Below are 15,031 nucleotides of genomic sequence, written 5' to 3'. Positions count from 1 at the left end.
TGAAAGCATATTGGTAGAAGTCTGTTGCTTTCTAAACATCAATATCCAAGACATGCATCTGAGGGTACCTGGGATATGAGTTAGGAAGACAGCAGTATAAACTTTTGGGGGGGTGGTGGTGAATGGAGGAGACAGTGCTGAGTGCATTGCTCTGGAGCATTCATTTCTCATTAGCTGAAGAAGATTGGCACTTAGCCTTTGCTGGTTTGGAGTTGTGACATATTCCTGGTATCTTCTGGGAACCTAGAAACAATCAAGAGGCACGAGGGAAGGAATGGAAACTGAAGGGAAGTGGAAATCCAACTGAAATATCATTCACTGGTAATCTAAATAGACAAATTACTGATTCAGATGAAGAGAATCCTCTTTGACGCGAAGATTTCTCTTTCTGGAAGAAGTATGATGTGGATGTCTTTCTCTGCACAGGACACCTTTTTGTCTGCCATTCCATGCAAAACCCTCTGGATCACATTGCAATGTGAGTTGATAGCTTAATGATCTTATACCAGAGCCAGATGTCCACACTACAGGGAATTACTCTGTTCTGTGCTAGGCGGGTGCCAATCCCACAAGATCACAAAAATGCGTTAACAGTGACTAACACATAAAAGCAAGGAGTGCATACCAACTTGGAGATGATTTGTAATAGACTACCATACTGAAATTCTTGAGAAGGACACTCATGCAATAATGAATAAAAAAATTTTTTTTTACTGAAGTTAACTGTTAATGGTGAAAGGCCTCAGTTAGAAAAAGCAACTTAATAAAGGACATAAAGTAGCAAACAATTCTAATAATGACAGTATCTGACAGCATCTCTTGATTTATAGAAGGTCTAATGTTTGAATGAACATATACCTCCCTGGAGGAACAAAGCTATCTGTTAATAAGTCCAAAGAAATACAATGGCTTATGAATCATAGAATCACAGAATAACTGAGGATGTAAGGAATCATGAGACATCATCCAGTCTTGAAGCAAGGATTCAGATTCTATTATAATATCCTCCAAATAATCCCTCAAATGACTAAACTTCATCTTTGTTTGACAGCAACAAAAGCTCTACACAGTTCAGTACATGTTTTATAGTGACGAGTAATTGGGTATGGTGAATATCTTGATACTTGAGGAAACAACTTATTATTTGCTATTGTGTTGCATTAACATTCGACATATACTCCAGATTGAGCCTAGGCATAAATCTGTGCAACTTGCAGTGTCAATAAAGTAACACATTCAGTCCTATACATCTGCCTCCCAAGTGAGCTGGAAGGAAAGTTTTCATCTGCAAATCCTAGCAGAACCTCTCATCAACAAGAAGATATTCCAGAGCTGTACGTGGGCACTTGGAGACATTCATCTGACAGTATTTTCTTAAGTTTTCTTCCAAGTTTTCCGCATTTAAATATATCCCAGACAAATATTATATACACTCTGTGTGTGTGTGTGGGTGTGTTCCTTAACTCCTTCCATACATACATATGCTAAGAAATACTGTTTGAAATTTATTCTGTGGTTTTGACTAGCATTCGAAGTGAACACCTAACTTGGTAGTTCTCAAAGTGTGATCTGAAGCCCACAGCAGTATAAGACTAATTGCAATGACAGAGAGAAAAAACAATCCAGTAGCTTAATGGATGAACCACTGAGGATGAAGGAATTTAAAAAAAATAACAGTAGTGTATGTGGGTCATGAATCTCTTTTGCATTAATTTAAATATTAAGCACCTAAACTTTTCATTTTTCTTCTATTTATAACTGAATGAAAAGGGTGCAAATATTTATAGCTTTTGTGTTCTAAGATTCATATATTACTATTGGTGATATAGAATATATGACAATTATATTGGTTATAGCTTTGAGAATGATACCAAGAAAGATGTATTTAAATGGAAAGGTATACAGTGAAAGGCCTTTCATTGGGAGTTTTTTTGCAAGAAACTAATCTCATTCAGAAAAAACTACTTAGTGGAAAGTGTAGGAAAAAGGAGTGCAGGGAAAGAGATAGTGAAACAATTAAAGCTAAGTTTTTCTTACAAGAAAAAACTAAAATATCTGATGTGAAAGGGGGGAATATGACTACACTGACTGAATTTACATTGTGGGAAACCTGAGAATGGAAGAAGAGCTATTTAACCTAAAGTAAGGAAAAAGTTAGCCCAACAACAATATCATCCCATCCCTTCCCATATAAATTTAGGTTGCAAAGTAGAAGACAATTTCAAACCGTAAGTCCAGAGAAGTTTTAGAACAGCCAAACAAACAGAACACCTAACTTATTTTGAGATGACATTTGAGTAGGAGCTTGGACTTGATGTTCTTTGAGAGAAGGCCATTTCCAGTTCTATCTTATTTTTCTCTCATTTTAAACAAATTTTATCTTACTTTAAACTTCTTTTTTTTTCATGAACTGAGCTGTCAAGGTACAAGTTCAAGGATTGTCCCACACTCCAGGACCTCCTTGGAGACCTTAAGAACCATCAGATCCCAAGCATATGCCACATGGCAGAAATAATTACACCCGAATTATTCCTGGCAGATACTTGTGTAGCCTGTTCTTATGAACCTGCAGTGGTGGCAATTCCACAGCCTCCTGGTGCTTAAATCTTCCTAACATTTTAAACACCTTCCTTAACCAAAACCTCTTGTATTAACTAAAATCTTTCCTGCTGCAACTTCAGCCCATTTCTTCTTTTTGCTTCGGAAGACTGGAGTAACAGATTCTTTGCTGCCTCTTTGTAGCAGGAAGGTTACAACTGTTACTGTATCTTGCTTCAGGTCTCTCCTTAAAAATAAACAGGCTGTTCTTTTCATCTTTCCTGTAGGCCATGTTTCCTCAACTCTTGATCATTCTTGTTCTCTTCCCTGTACTCTTTCCAGGTGGCCTGCATCCTTCTTGAAGTGTCATGCCAAAACTAAACATAGTACTCCAACAAAAGACTCTGCAGTCTCAGATAGCGCAGAATTGAGTCATATATTTTCCAGATGACATTTCAGTTTATACAAAATCCTAGTTTGGCATTTGCTGTTAGTAAGATTTCCTTTTAAAATAACAAGTCAGGTTTTTAAAATACCTATTTCATTTAAAATGCCTTTGACAAGATGCTTTAAGTATGAAATGCATCCAAAATGAAAGAAACCAATCAGATTTGGTAGGCCTACCTGAATATATTAAATTGCTTTTCAAATCTCTCTTTTCTTGTATGCTTTCTGTTTCAGTGAAACCTGAAAAGTGTTACAGAAATGGTGTGCTGTGGAAAAGAGTTTATGAAACTCTTACATTTATGTTCTGGACTAGTGAGAAACTCAATTCCCAATGAATTTACAAAACAGGTTTTCTAAATTGCCACACATTTGTTGTATTTAAAGGAAAGATGGAAGGAATTTCTAATCAAATTTCCTAACTTTTTCTGTCCCCCATATGCTTCAGATGATGCAATTTTAGAAGAATTTTATAACGTGAGAACTTATTTGGCCAATGATTTTACTATTTATTGTCACAGTGTTAAGTTAATCTTTCAGAGAGTATTTTGTCCTACAACTAAATATTTTAAAACTTAGTCTCCTTTGTCTTATAGTCTAATTCTCATTGCAATCAATGCCCATTTTTATCAGCAACATCAATGAGATAAGAATTAACCATTCTGTATAGTGGTGCTTTAGTTAAAAAAAGCAAACAAAAAACTTCATGTGAAAGTGGAACAAACCAAAAATATTTGGGATTATTAAGAGCAGATGTTAGGAGAGTATAATGGATTCACTTATAAAAAATCTGAACATTTGCCAAGTTAAAATATTTGTCAGTTGAAGTCCTATAGTGACAGTAATTCTAAATAAAATAGTTGAACCTGTCAAAATTAAAAATATATACAGATATAAAATTTACAAGTGTCTCATGGATGTTCTTCTATGTTTACATTTTAAAAATACATAAATATATAAAAAAAAATCACAAAATGTTGTAAACACAGTTTTTAGAATATGATACTGAAGAATGGGTAATATGGTAGGGGGATGCCAAGACAAACAGGCTCCAAGGACTGCCAAGAAACTCCTAAAAGAAAAAATAACTTGCAACTCCAGCCACTGCAAAGCAAACTGCAACAATTTTGGGGGTGTATGTGAAAATATTAATATTTGATTGCAAAATTAATGTATGCAAATGTCAGATGTACAGAATTTAGTCCCTTAGGACCATAGGTAGGATGCTTGAGTCTTGTTCACTGAATACTAGATATCAAACTGCCAATGTCGTAAAAAATATGACCCAGCCCTTGTTCTTCCAGGGTTCTTAGAAGAATGTTTTTCTCCTGCTCTTGGATACAAGGAATATTTAGTTTACTAGCCGAAGTGGAGCAGCTTTAAAGGGAAACACTAAGACAGAGTTGCCCTGAAATACCTACGGACTGCTGACTGGCACATGCCCGTTGTGGCTAAGCAATGTAGGTTCAAATATCCTCAATGTTTTGGAAGCTGCTCTCCAGCAGTGCCATTACAGAAAAGTTTTCCTTTCTTCTGGGAAGCTAAACTTGCTTCAGTGCTCAGAGGAAGATCCTAGAGAGGGTTCATGGTACAAATCACAGGTACAGACAGAGACCTGTTCCTCCATGTTCCTGCAGCTGGTAACGCTGAAGTCACATCTGACCTCAAAGACAAACAGTTTGGTTCTCAGAAGAAAACCTACCTACCAAAATGCTGTTTTATCCAATATCAACTAAACATTTATGCTATGCCAAGCGCCAGGATGTGCTCAGACATTAAGAAGATTTTAAGGATACATACACGCCTGTAATATGCACATAAAATACCTAATAATCAGAGGTTTAAAAGATTATGTGCTTCTTTTTAGTAAACATGTCCATAAAAATATTAGTGTCAGGCAAACTTATATGAAACACCTAGTATTTACATTACAATACTTTTAAAAAACATTGTATATTAACTATTTTTACATTGGTGAAAGCAAGATTAGAGTCAAATCACTGGTGACCATTCAACCACATGGAGACAATTTTTGCAAGAGAGACTTTGTTTTCAAGCAGTTTGGGGAAATAAACATTCCTGTAAGCTTATATGCTTTAAACAAATGGGTAATTCTAAGAAAACCTGCCATGTATGAAATAGTAGAAATAATTATTTCTGCCTGCAAAGGACAGTTAACAAGCTGCAGTGAGTAATTACTTCTGCAGAAAGGAAACAATATTTTTCCTCTCTGATGGTTTATTTATCTATACTAATTATGTGACTAAACAGTTTTCTGGCACTGTGAGAATGATCCCTATCCTGGCAACAGTTAAAATACACCAAGTGGACAGAATGAACTAATAACTAAATTAAAGAGCACAGCAAAAAAATCACATTACTCACTTTACATTTTCAGTGAGATATTGCATAAGTTGTTGCAAAATTGACAGAGTATTGCCTACAAAGTAAACACTTACCTTTACTATTTTAATTATTTTTTCTTTATAATTAAAGTAACTAAGCATTCATAAAGGGTTGTTTTAATCTCTTATTTTTATAATTTCATTGGCATACAACGTAGCACAGGTATTCACACAATATACCTCTAAGCATCTAATTTAAGTGCATGAATTAAGAGCCTTTCCCTTAAGTGAGCCTCCAATGGGCATTCAGAGCATATATATGCTGAATATCTGACCACTGTTTTTCACCTCTTTTACTTTAGAACCCATTCATTTGTCCATCTCATAACATCTTAGATTTTAAAAATTATTTTCATACCCTAAGATGTACCTAGGCAGGTAGCGAATTTTCAGAAGCAAAATACTGCCATGAGTTTGTGCACAAATACTTGTGAAAATCTTGCCAGGTAATACTAATACTAAATACTAATACATAAATACTTTGGAAAAATTGTCCTTATAGGAGGTCATCAAAATGTCTCCTGCTCTGTTCTTAATACATTGTTTGTGATTGATATTCCTGGTAGATAGATTAAAAAAGGAATTTATTAGACCCAGGGTGGAACTGAAGTGGATAGCCCAGCATTGCATCACTCCTCCCTAAACTCAGCACGTTGGAAACGTGGAGGCCACTGAACTCATCATGCATTTTATCCAGTGGCTGCAGAAATACAGCTATGTAAAAGACATAAAGAGTCTGGGGCAGGTCCTAGAATCCAGGGCAAAGGGAAAATCCCTAAATCAGTAGGGGCTACCTGTTCAGGCTCACTCTTCCACTATCCTTCAGACTCCTTGAGTCTAATGCCTTCTTGCTGCCCTGCAGCATTACCACACCACTAGCGGCTCATTTTACAAAAACCAGGCTAAGGTCTGCTTTCCTCTTCAGAAACACGCACACCCGTGCCCACTCTGTGGCAAGCTGTCCACCCACACTGTGAATCTCAAGTGGACAGCCATTTCTTACCCTTTCTCTTGATTTCTCCCTCTATTACTTTTCATTTGCTTTATTATTCTCTCACTCATTTTGTGTGCTATGTCAGACATTGTAGTTGAATACAGGGATCTTCCACAGGGATGTCCTTTGGTAAACCAAATGTTAGCTTACCATTCTAGACACTGGTATGGTAGTGGCAGAATCTGTCCTTGGTCTTACAGTCGCCTTGCTAGCTCAAGGGCAATACCTCCAGTCCCATAAAAGCTAACCATACACATTAATCTGCTTTGGGGTATTATGCTAAATTCCTTTCTGAAACCCAAATAGATGAATATGGTGATAACATACTCAGTGGATTAGTCTCAGCAGTCATTGCTTAAGATGTCCCTTTATGTCTGCAACACTCATTTCCTACCCCACTGCACATTCATTTTCTCTCCTCCCTCCTGCTGTCTGCTTCAGCTTCTGAGGAAATCAATTTTCCTAATGCCATGGTGACTCAGTATTTTACCAGCTTTTTGGGGTTTTTATCTTATTTCGTTTAGTATGATGTATTAGATCTCTGTCACCCATTTTCTAACCATCTGAGAAGAGTGAGGCTACGGATTTGCTTATACACGTGGGCATAATTCACATCCTCTGAGCTCAAGAGAAACAAGCTGGTGTCTCTGATCATTGCCTTATGCATGCAATACCATGATTACAGCATTCAGTATGGTGTTAACTAATATTCTTGGCATTGTGTCATAATCCTGGAAATGCCCAGTTGCACAAGTTGGCTGGAAATGGTTTTATAATGGTATGGATTATTCCTACTACTTCCGAAATGAAGCGAAGCAATCCGTTTCAGGAGAGATTAATTCAATTGTACAAATACGTCTATGAACTATAGTTCTTTTAAACCAACATCATATACAATGTGTCAAAAATGGATAAAAATAAGCCAGCTAATTGCTCTTAAACATTCTTAGTCATTCTGAGCCTTCAGCAGCATTATAGCTGCTGCTGTGTTTCCCTGTTACTTACAATATAATTGATTGATATTCATTTGATATTTATCTTGCTAAGAAAGAACCAACAGTAAATATTACTAAATACCACTCCAGGCACTACAGAAAAAAAAATCAAAATGGGAATATAAATGGAAAATTAGAATTTCTTGCCACTGGAAGATGAAAAGGTAAAAAGGGAATTCTTGCAGATCTAGGAACAAGTAAGTCAGAAAGATTTTTTTTTCTCAGTGTAAGGAGTCTTTAAACAGTACTACAGAAAGTGCCTTATGGGCACATGAATTTCCGTACTTAAAGATGTATATACATGAGTATACAATTTTAGAAAAACTTTGCACTATCACAAACCCAGTGTAGCTGATTCAAGTGACAAAACTGTGATCCGCGCTTGGGCCAAAAGCAAGATGAATCTTCAGTCTATTATTCAGTACCTTTAAGTATACAAATTCAGCCTGAAAAAAAAAAACCAAAAAAAAAATCAAAGGCTGTCCTTGATAGCATTGCCACAATGGATTATCTAATGAAAATTAGCCTAATTTTTGGTTACTTCTTTGTCACTTAAGCTTTCCTCATTTTTTTCATATACGTGTTTCCATATAGGTGGAATATGTGTGGGTTTTGATACTCAATTGTTTGCAGAACAGCTCCAGGTATCTTACAGGAATCCCTGCCCAACATTAGCATAGTGTTTTAAAAGCTATCAAGCTGGCAATGTAAGCAGAAGGACTGCTGGCTGCCATTCTAGAAACTGTATACTCTGTCCTCTCTGAATATTAACAGCTCCATCAAATAAAAAAATAAATATCCCAAATTTAGAGCACTGTAATGAAGCTGTAGAGCTGAATGAATCATCTTTCCCCCAAAGCTAGGATGATACAAATCTTACCGAAACTTTACTGCATGTTGAAAATCCTACGCTTTGATACAAGACCGTTATTGCCTGCACGCTCATACTGAGAAAGGTAACTATTGAGAAACGTTTGTGGGGAGAACCAAGTAAAGAAATAAAACCCATTAATTTTCTATTTCCTGGCCAAAAACAAAGAAGAAGAGACAGAAAGGAAAAAAGTTGTCTGTTATTTCAAAATAGACAGTGGCATTTTAGTGAAACAGACTGGTTTGGGGTCAAGTTTTTTATTTTGTTTGATTTAAAGTACTTAACTTTCATTTCAAGTTTTAAAAAAATTTAATTATGAAATATGGCTCTTTTCCAAAATGTCTGAAATGAAAAATAAATGGTTTCATTTTGGAAGAGTTGAAACAAATATTTGAGCTTCTTCAATATTTTTTTTTTCTTGCCACAACTTTTTTTAACCTGAATTTATTAACAGTTTTCTCCTCCCTAAAAGTGTTAGTCAGTTTTCTGTGGTGAAATAATAAAAATACAAATTCATTCACTGTATTCTAAGGCTGCCTTCAGCTGTGATTAACTTCACACTAGACATTTTTAATGTTGATTTGACATGTAACCGTGATGACTTGTCAGATCTAAAACAGAGTATCAGAGAATATGAGCCACTTATTTAAGAGCTGGACACAGCAAAATATCTTCAGCCAGAATCAGTGGCATAAAAACCCAGTGTTTAAAAAAAAACCCTGCAAAAACTAAAGAGAGCTCTTAAGAGTTAGTAACACTTCATTTGGAAATGAGCTCGGCTAACAGCTGTCGTGTCTTTATCTTCAAAACATTGCTTTATGTGCATGAGCATGGGAATAAATTGAAATACAAGTTCATCCAAAACAATTAAACCCTGGTCTATTTGGAAAAAAAGGGAAAGGGAAAGGGAAAGCAAAAGAGAAAGGGAAAGAAAAAGAGAAAGGGAAAGGGAAAGAAAAAGAGAAAGAAAAAGAAAAAGAAAAAGAAAACGAGAAAGAAAAAGAGAAAGAAAAAGAAAAAGAAAAAGAAAAAGAAAAACACAACCCATGAAATCTTATATATATACCCTGGAGGGCCTGTCTGTGGAGATATCTCTGTGGAGAAGAAAGTGTGATTTCCACAGAAGAATAAGAGACAGCCATTAGTCAATCCTTGGCTTCACATTGGGCCTTTCAATAAAAAAAGGGTAAAAGAAAATGAAGTACATGCAAATATCTGCAGGCAGTCTATTCAGCATTCTGCAACTTGGGCTGTGCCAAAAGACTTAAGGATGGAGGCAGAAGTTGGAAAAAGAAGCTGCATTCTCTAAAAATGCGAGCTTTTCATTCTTACTTACTTAACAATTTTCCCAGTGAGGTTAGATTTGTTAAGACTTACAGAAGATAAGACTTGGAATATCAGTATATGATTTATTAAATCCTAGGGTTTATCTGAACTGGGGATTGAGATGCACTGACCAAAACAGTGTTGTTAATAAACTAAACCTAATACATTCAATTCTCATTAACAGTTTTTCAGGCAAAGTGACCTTACTTCACCATTTAGAGTTCTGAGTTTTTCCAGTAATATGTCAAGGCCAAAGCTATATAATACTGGGATTACTTTACTGCACAGAGATATCCTCTACATAAGCAATTCTCATGTTTTAACTCACACGTATTTACTTTTAAATTTATCTCAGCTGTGCCATGGCTTCCTGTTTAAGACAGGACCTTAAGTGTTTCTTTCATGAAGCATGGTATGTATTAAATAATTTGGGGAAATTAAAAGAAGGGGGAAACCTCACAATCTCTTTCAAAAAGCATTTCCAGAGACTAAGGCACTTACTTAAACATTCCCCAAAAGATTATCTCGATAAAGTATTCATTCAGAAATCCTGCTGACTACAAGAAACAGAAAAGATCTTTTTCTTCTTGGCAAGAAACAGAAAAGGTCTTTTTTTCTTACGGACAATTTCAGCATCTGTCATTCAGGCCAGAGACAGACCAAAGAAACATTTTGCCCTCTGTTACAGTCCATGCTATGGGCAGTGGTTAGTTAGCCTGGGACACACCTGGGATTTTCAAAGGCAACATTTTTTATTCCTAAGAAATATAAACAATCAATTCCGATTCATTCTTCAAATGAAATAAAAGCACAGACTAATACTATTGACAGGCACATCTCCTCTACCCCCTCTCCTACTCTCCCTTCCCTCTCATTTACATCTTCTCAGTGTAAAATGGCCTGCACGCTAGAATTTATTCTGCCCACATAAGCCAATAATCCTCACTGAAACACTGAAAATGTTATTTAAAAGAAGTATTTCATTAACATGCAGTGATTTATAGCCAAAGAACTGGAATGTGATTCAAGCATAACAACACACATCTTAGATGATTTCTTTTTCATTGTTTGCTTTCTAGCGGTTGTGCTGGGACTATTTACTAAACCACTGCATTGCCTCATACTACCGTGTTCTGGGACACACATCTTAGGGAAGCTGAAACATTCCCAAGTCTTGCTGGATGCATTTCAGAATCCTTCCTGTAAAGAATGTAGATTGGTATAAAGTATTTATTTCATAATTCTGCTTGTGTTGGAAATGGACTTGTACATTTATGAGAGGCAGATATTTGACATCTAAAGGTGCTGGATGTTCATTGTCATGTATATTTTTCTCTCTTGCCTTGCTAGAAAAAAGGACCAAGAAAAGGACTATGTTTTGTCATGCCTAAAATGTAGGCCCCTTGAAACAAAATCTGGAACCTCCTCTATGGCACTGAGGCACCCTATACCACATCAGACAATGAGGCTGTATTTTGATGAGTGCTTTAAGCCATGATAAGCTGCCAGCACCGCTGAAATAAATTGTTATTCACTCCTGCTGAGCCTACTGACCCTGCTGCATGCCACCCCCTCCTGGGATGGCACACTGTTTTTTGACCACAGCATGAACTGAAATGAGCCAGCTAAGAGCAACTTTGTTCAGGGTTAGTTTTTAAGCTGGTCCATTTCCCAGTCTAGATTGCCACGTGGCTGCACGAACGCTCAGGATACGGGAGAAATAGGGGAATGAAGGGTAGATAGGACAGCTTGTTTAGAGACACCACCTTCCATGTGTTCTTGGTGTCCCTTTGACATCAGGGTTTGATGAACTACAGACTTTGGTATCTCAGCGGTGGGATCCAGAACTATCATCATGGTGATTTTCAATGCTGCTTAGAAGTCTGCGCACTGCGTAAGATATCACCTACAGTTACTAAGAATACAATAAATGTAAGATCCAGATCTGCCCCTCTCCAGGGCCTGGCACTGCACCAAGGATAGAAAGAAGAAATTCTGTTTTCCTGGGGTTTATAGGGTTTTTTTTTCCAGTAACTGAGTAGGCATCACTAAGGGTGGGAGGTGGTACAGCAATCATCATTCCCTTTAGGCAGGCTAGCTGCTGGACAAAGTGCAAAGGATTGGGACACCTGGGTTCACTGAAGAGAGGTCAAACCTGTTTCTCCCAGTTGCTGGAACAGTGCTCTGACCACACGATACTGGTTGCTCTGGGACATGGGGTCTTTGTTCTCTCTCTTAGAATGTGTGAAAACTTCTCAAAGAACACAGGAGAAAAAGCATTGATAAACAGGAATCATGATTGTACCCTGCTTATTAAGGAATGTATTTGTGTGATAATGTGTGGACAGAATACATAAGCAGGTCCTTAAAGAAGAACCTGAAATTTTATTTCTTTTTCCAGGCTCTAATAATCTACAAAAGCATGCACCATTTTCCAGACTCTGCAAATCTTGAAGACAAGCAGGGAAGGCATCACTAGCCTCTGTTGGCCAGGTTTTGAAAGAAAGCACAAAATAAACCGGACAGCCGTGGAACATGATTCTGTTGGAGTATGAAAGTACCATACGTGCCACCAGAACACCTCAGTGGTTGAATGTGGCTTGTAAGCATTACCAAGCTAAAGCACTCAGAACTGCCAACATTAAGGTGCTACTAGACCTGTCTGGAGAACAAGGCTCCTTTGCAGCTGGGGTACCTCAAGGATCAGATGGACACTGAGCAAGGTTTTCATTACAGCAGTTATGATCTAAGCACCTAAATTCCATTTACTTCCTTCTTTGGATCTGTTCTAACTTTAAAAGACCCAAAATACTCTCCCCCTGAAGGTAATGCCATGAGATTCTTAACAGTTACTGTCCAGAAGCTGAGGTATGGTCAAGTTGTTTTGGTACCAATAAAAGGTAAGCTTATGGCTGTAAACCTTCTTCCAGATTAATCAGAGTATTTCCTGCTGTAGATGAGTCCTAATCCTACGCTGCCAGAAGGGTCATGGTTTTCTTTTGAAGTTTCCAGTTCAGATTTCTAGGCTCATCAAGAGTTTTTCAGACTCCTGAAGAACAAGTTTGGTATCAATGCAGACTGCTCAGAGAAATCCTGAAAGTTTTAAAGCTTCTTGTACTCTATGCTATATTTTGCTTCTTGATTTTCCCCTTTAGCTAGACTCTTCAGAGTTATGAAATCAATGCTTTTCCCTTCACACTGATTCATATGTGGTTAACACTATAAATTCACAACACATAGAAATCAATTAACATATCAACTCCAAGTCAACTCCATTTCAGTTAAGGAACTTGGCACAGTTCAGTATCTCCAATGAATTTCCTTCACCAAACAATCACAAACACACTGTTCAGTTCAAATCCCAAAGCAGGCCATGTAAACAGATTGGCGTTGCTGCATTCCCTGGAGTTTGGAGAAATAAGGCTCCTTCAGATCAGCAGTGACTTCCCAACATGACCACGGTTACTGGACAACAGCCTGCCACTCTGACATTTAAATCTGAAATCTGATGTACTTAGGTCATAACATAATCACCTCCTCCTCCCTGGCTACTCCAGCTAAACCTCTCCCTTTTACTCATCTCATTAGTAACCAAGTTTGTGTTTATAAAGCAATAGTAAACACAGTTATCCATTGTCAAGGCATAAAATAATAATAAAAAATCTTGAATACAGGGTCATAGTTTCATCCACTTATCTTAAAAAACAGATAAGGACATTTGAAATTGCCATAATAATTACCCCATGGGTAAAACTCCCACTGAATTCAGTGGCACAAGGTGATTGCTATCCAAACAGGGTGCAATCCAAGATCGCCTTTGTATAGCCAATGAAAGCAAAAGTTCTGAAAACCTTGATCTGGCTGCTCTTGCGCAGGCCTCATCAACCATGCACGCAGAGCCCAACCAATTTCACTGCAATGCTTCGCTGCTATACAGCTCCTCCTGCTTTTCTCTGAAAGTAGAAATCCACATCTGCTAAGTGACAAAGTCAGCTTCTACTTGTTCCCCAACTATTTGGCATATTTTGATTTTTTGAGGATTAATTTCTTTAACAGTCAGCGCTGACTGACTGCTAACCATACAAAATACTCTGGCCAATGAGTACAAGTCTGTTTGCAATTTTGAGGGCAACATTTAAAAGATTAGTCAGCTTAGTTTTAAAGGAAACCTGAAAGAAATACGCTTTATTTTTTTCTCGCCCTAGGACATAGACATTACCCAAATTTTGTTCATGAGTGCAATGCATCTATTATGATTATCTAAATAGATAGTAAGTCTTGAATTCAATCAGCTGCGTCCCACTGCTTGGCTACAATCTTGGATGCATTGTGTGCTCCTGAATCCAAGAGCTACTAGTGAAAGATTCATGTGGTACTTTCCTTTCACCCACTCATGCTGAAGTACACACACTTTGTACCTGCCACCTGACAGCTCCCATGACGAGAAGTCCAGTCTGTCCTAGCAACATAATCTGCACGACAAAGTGAGTCATAGCAGCTCTCTGAGGATCAATAAGAGACTCTTTCCTTTAGTTACCTACATGAAGAAGGATCATTCAGTAACCAAAGCCTTTTACTCTCCCTTTCAATGAAGAGTCAGTTCTTTCTCTTCTTCAAACTGATCATCATGGAAATCAAAGCGTTTTTTTTCCCCGAAGCAGCTCTTCCCTGAAATCTCTTCATAAAATGAGTGCCCACTGGCTAACACAGCAAATGTTTGCAACCATAAGTCACTTCACATCAGTCCACATTTCGTGACTTCTCTAAGCTGACTCATATGCATGCTAAAGCTCTCCTCCCCTTCTTTCCATATGCTGGCACTAGCTGTTGTAGTCAGAACTGGGAACTGATCTGGCCAAAGACGGGGCTTTTTTTGGGGGGAGGGATAGGAGGTAGTTGTCAGATCGGTGCTCCAATCCAACTCACGAAACACATGCTATGGCCAGCCAAAGGACTTAAAAAAACCTGAGAGCCCTTAAACACTTAGCGCAGAATGAAGTTGGCATTGCCTATAGACTGCCCATCAATGACTTTGTTGCCCAATTCTGGGCACGTCTGCCATAGATCATTTTTATGAATCTATATACGGAAGGGTTTATAAATCAACCACATATCTCTTGGAAGGAGGATGAAGCCCCCTGCTTGACGAGAGATGGCTGCCACCCCTGCCCCAGGGCCCTGCCTCATCCCCCTGACCCAAGATGGTGGGCTGCCTCCGAGATAGTGGGCTGCTGCCGTTCCAGGGGAAGGGCGGTGTGGCCACCGCCTGCCACTCGGTTTTCCAGGGTTCTTCCAGAAATGATTTTTTTGAATGCAGCATCTCCATCAGCAAAGGGTCATTCTGTCACCGAATGTTTTAAGCCTATCGCCACAGCCCGTCGAAGAAGGAAGACCTATTCCTTATAATGCAACACATAGTCCCAGAGAATGTGGTTTAAAACAGGCAAACAAACGATAA

The sequence above is a fragment of the Harpia harpyja genome, chromosome 7 (genome assembly GCF_026419915.1).
Source record: "Harpia harpyja isolate bHarHar1 chromosome 7, bHarHar1 primary haplotype, whole genome shotgun sequence".
NCBI lineage: Eukaryota > Metazoa > Chordata > Aves > Accipitriformes > Accipitridae > Harpia > Harpia harpyja.
Note: the sequence above shows the minus strand (reverse complement) of the source record.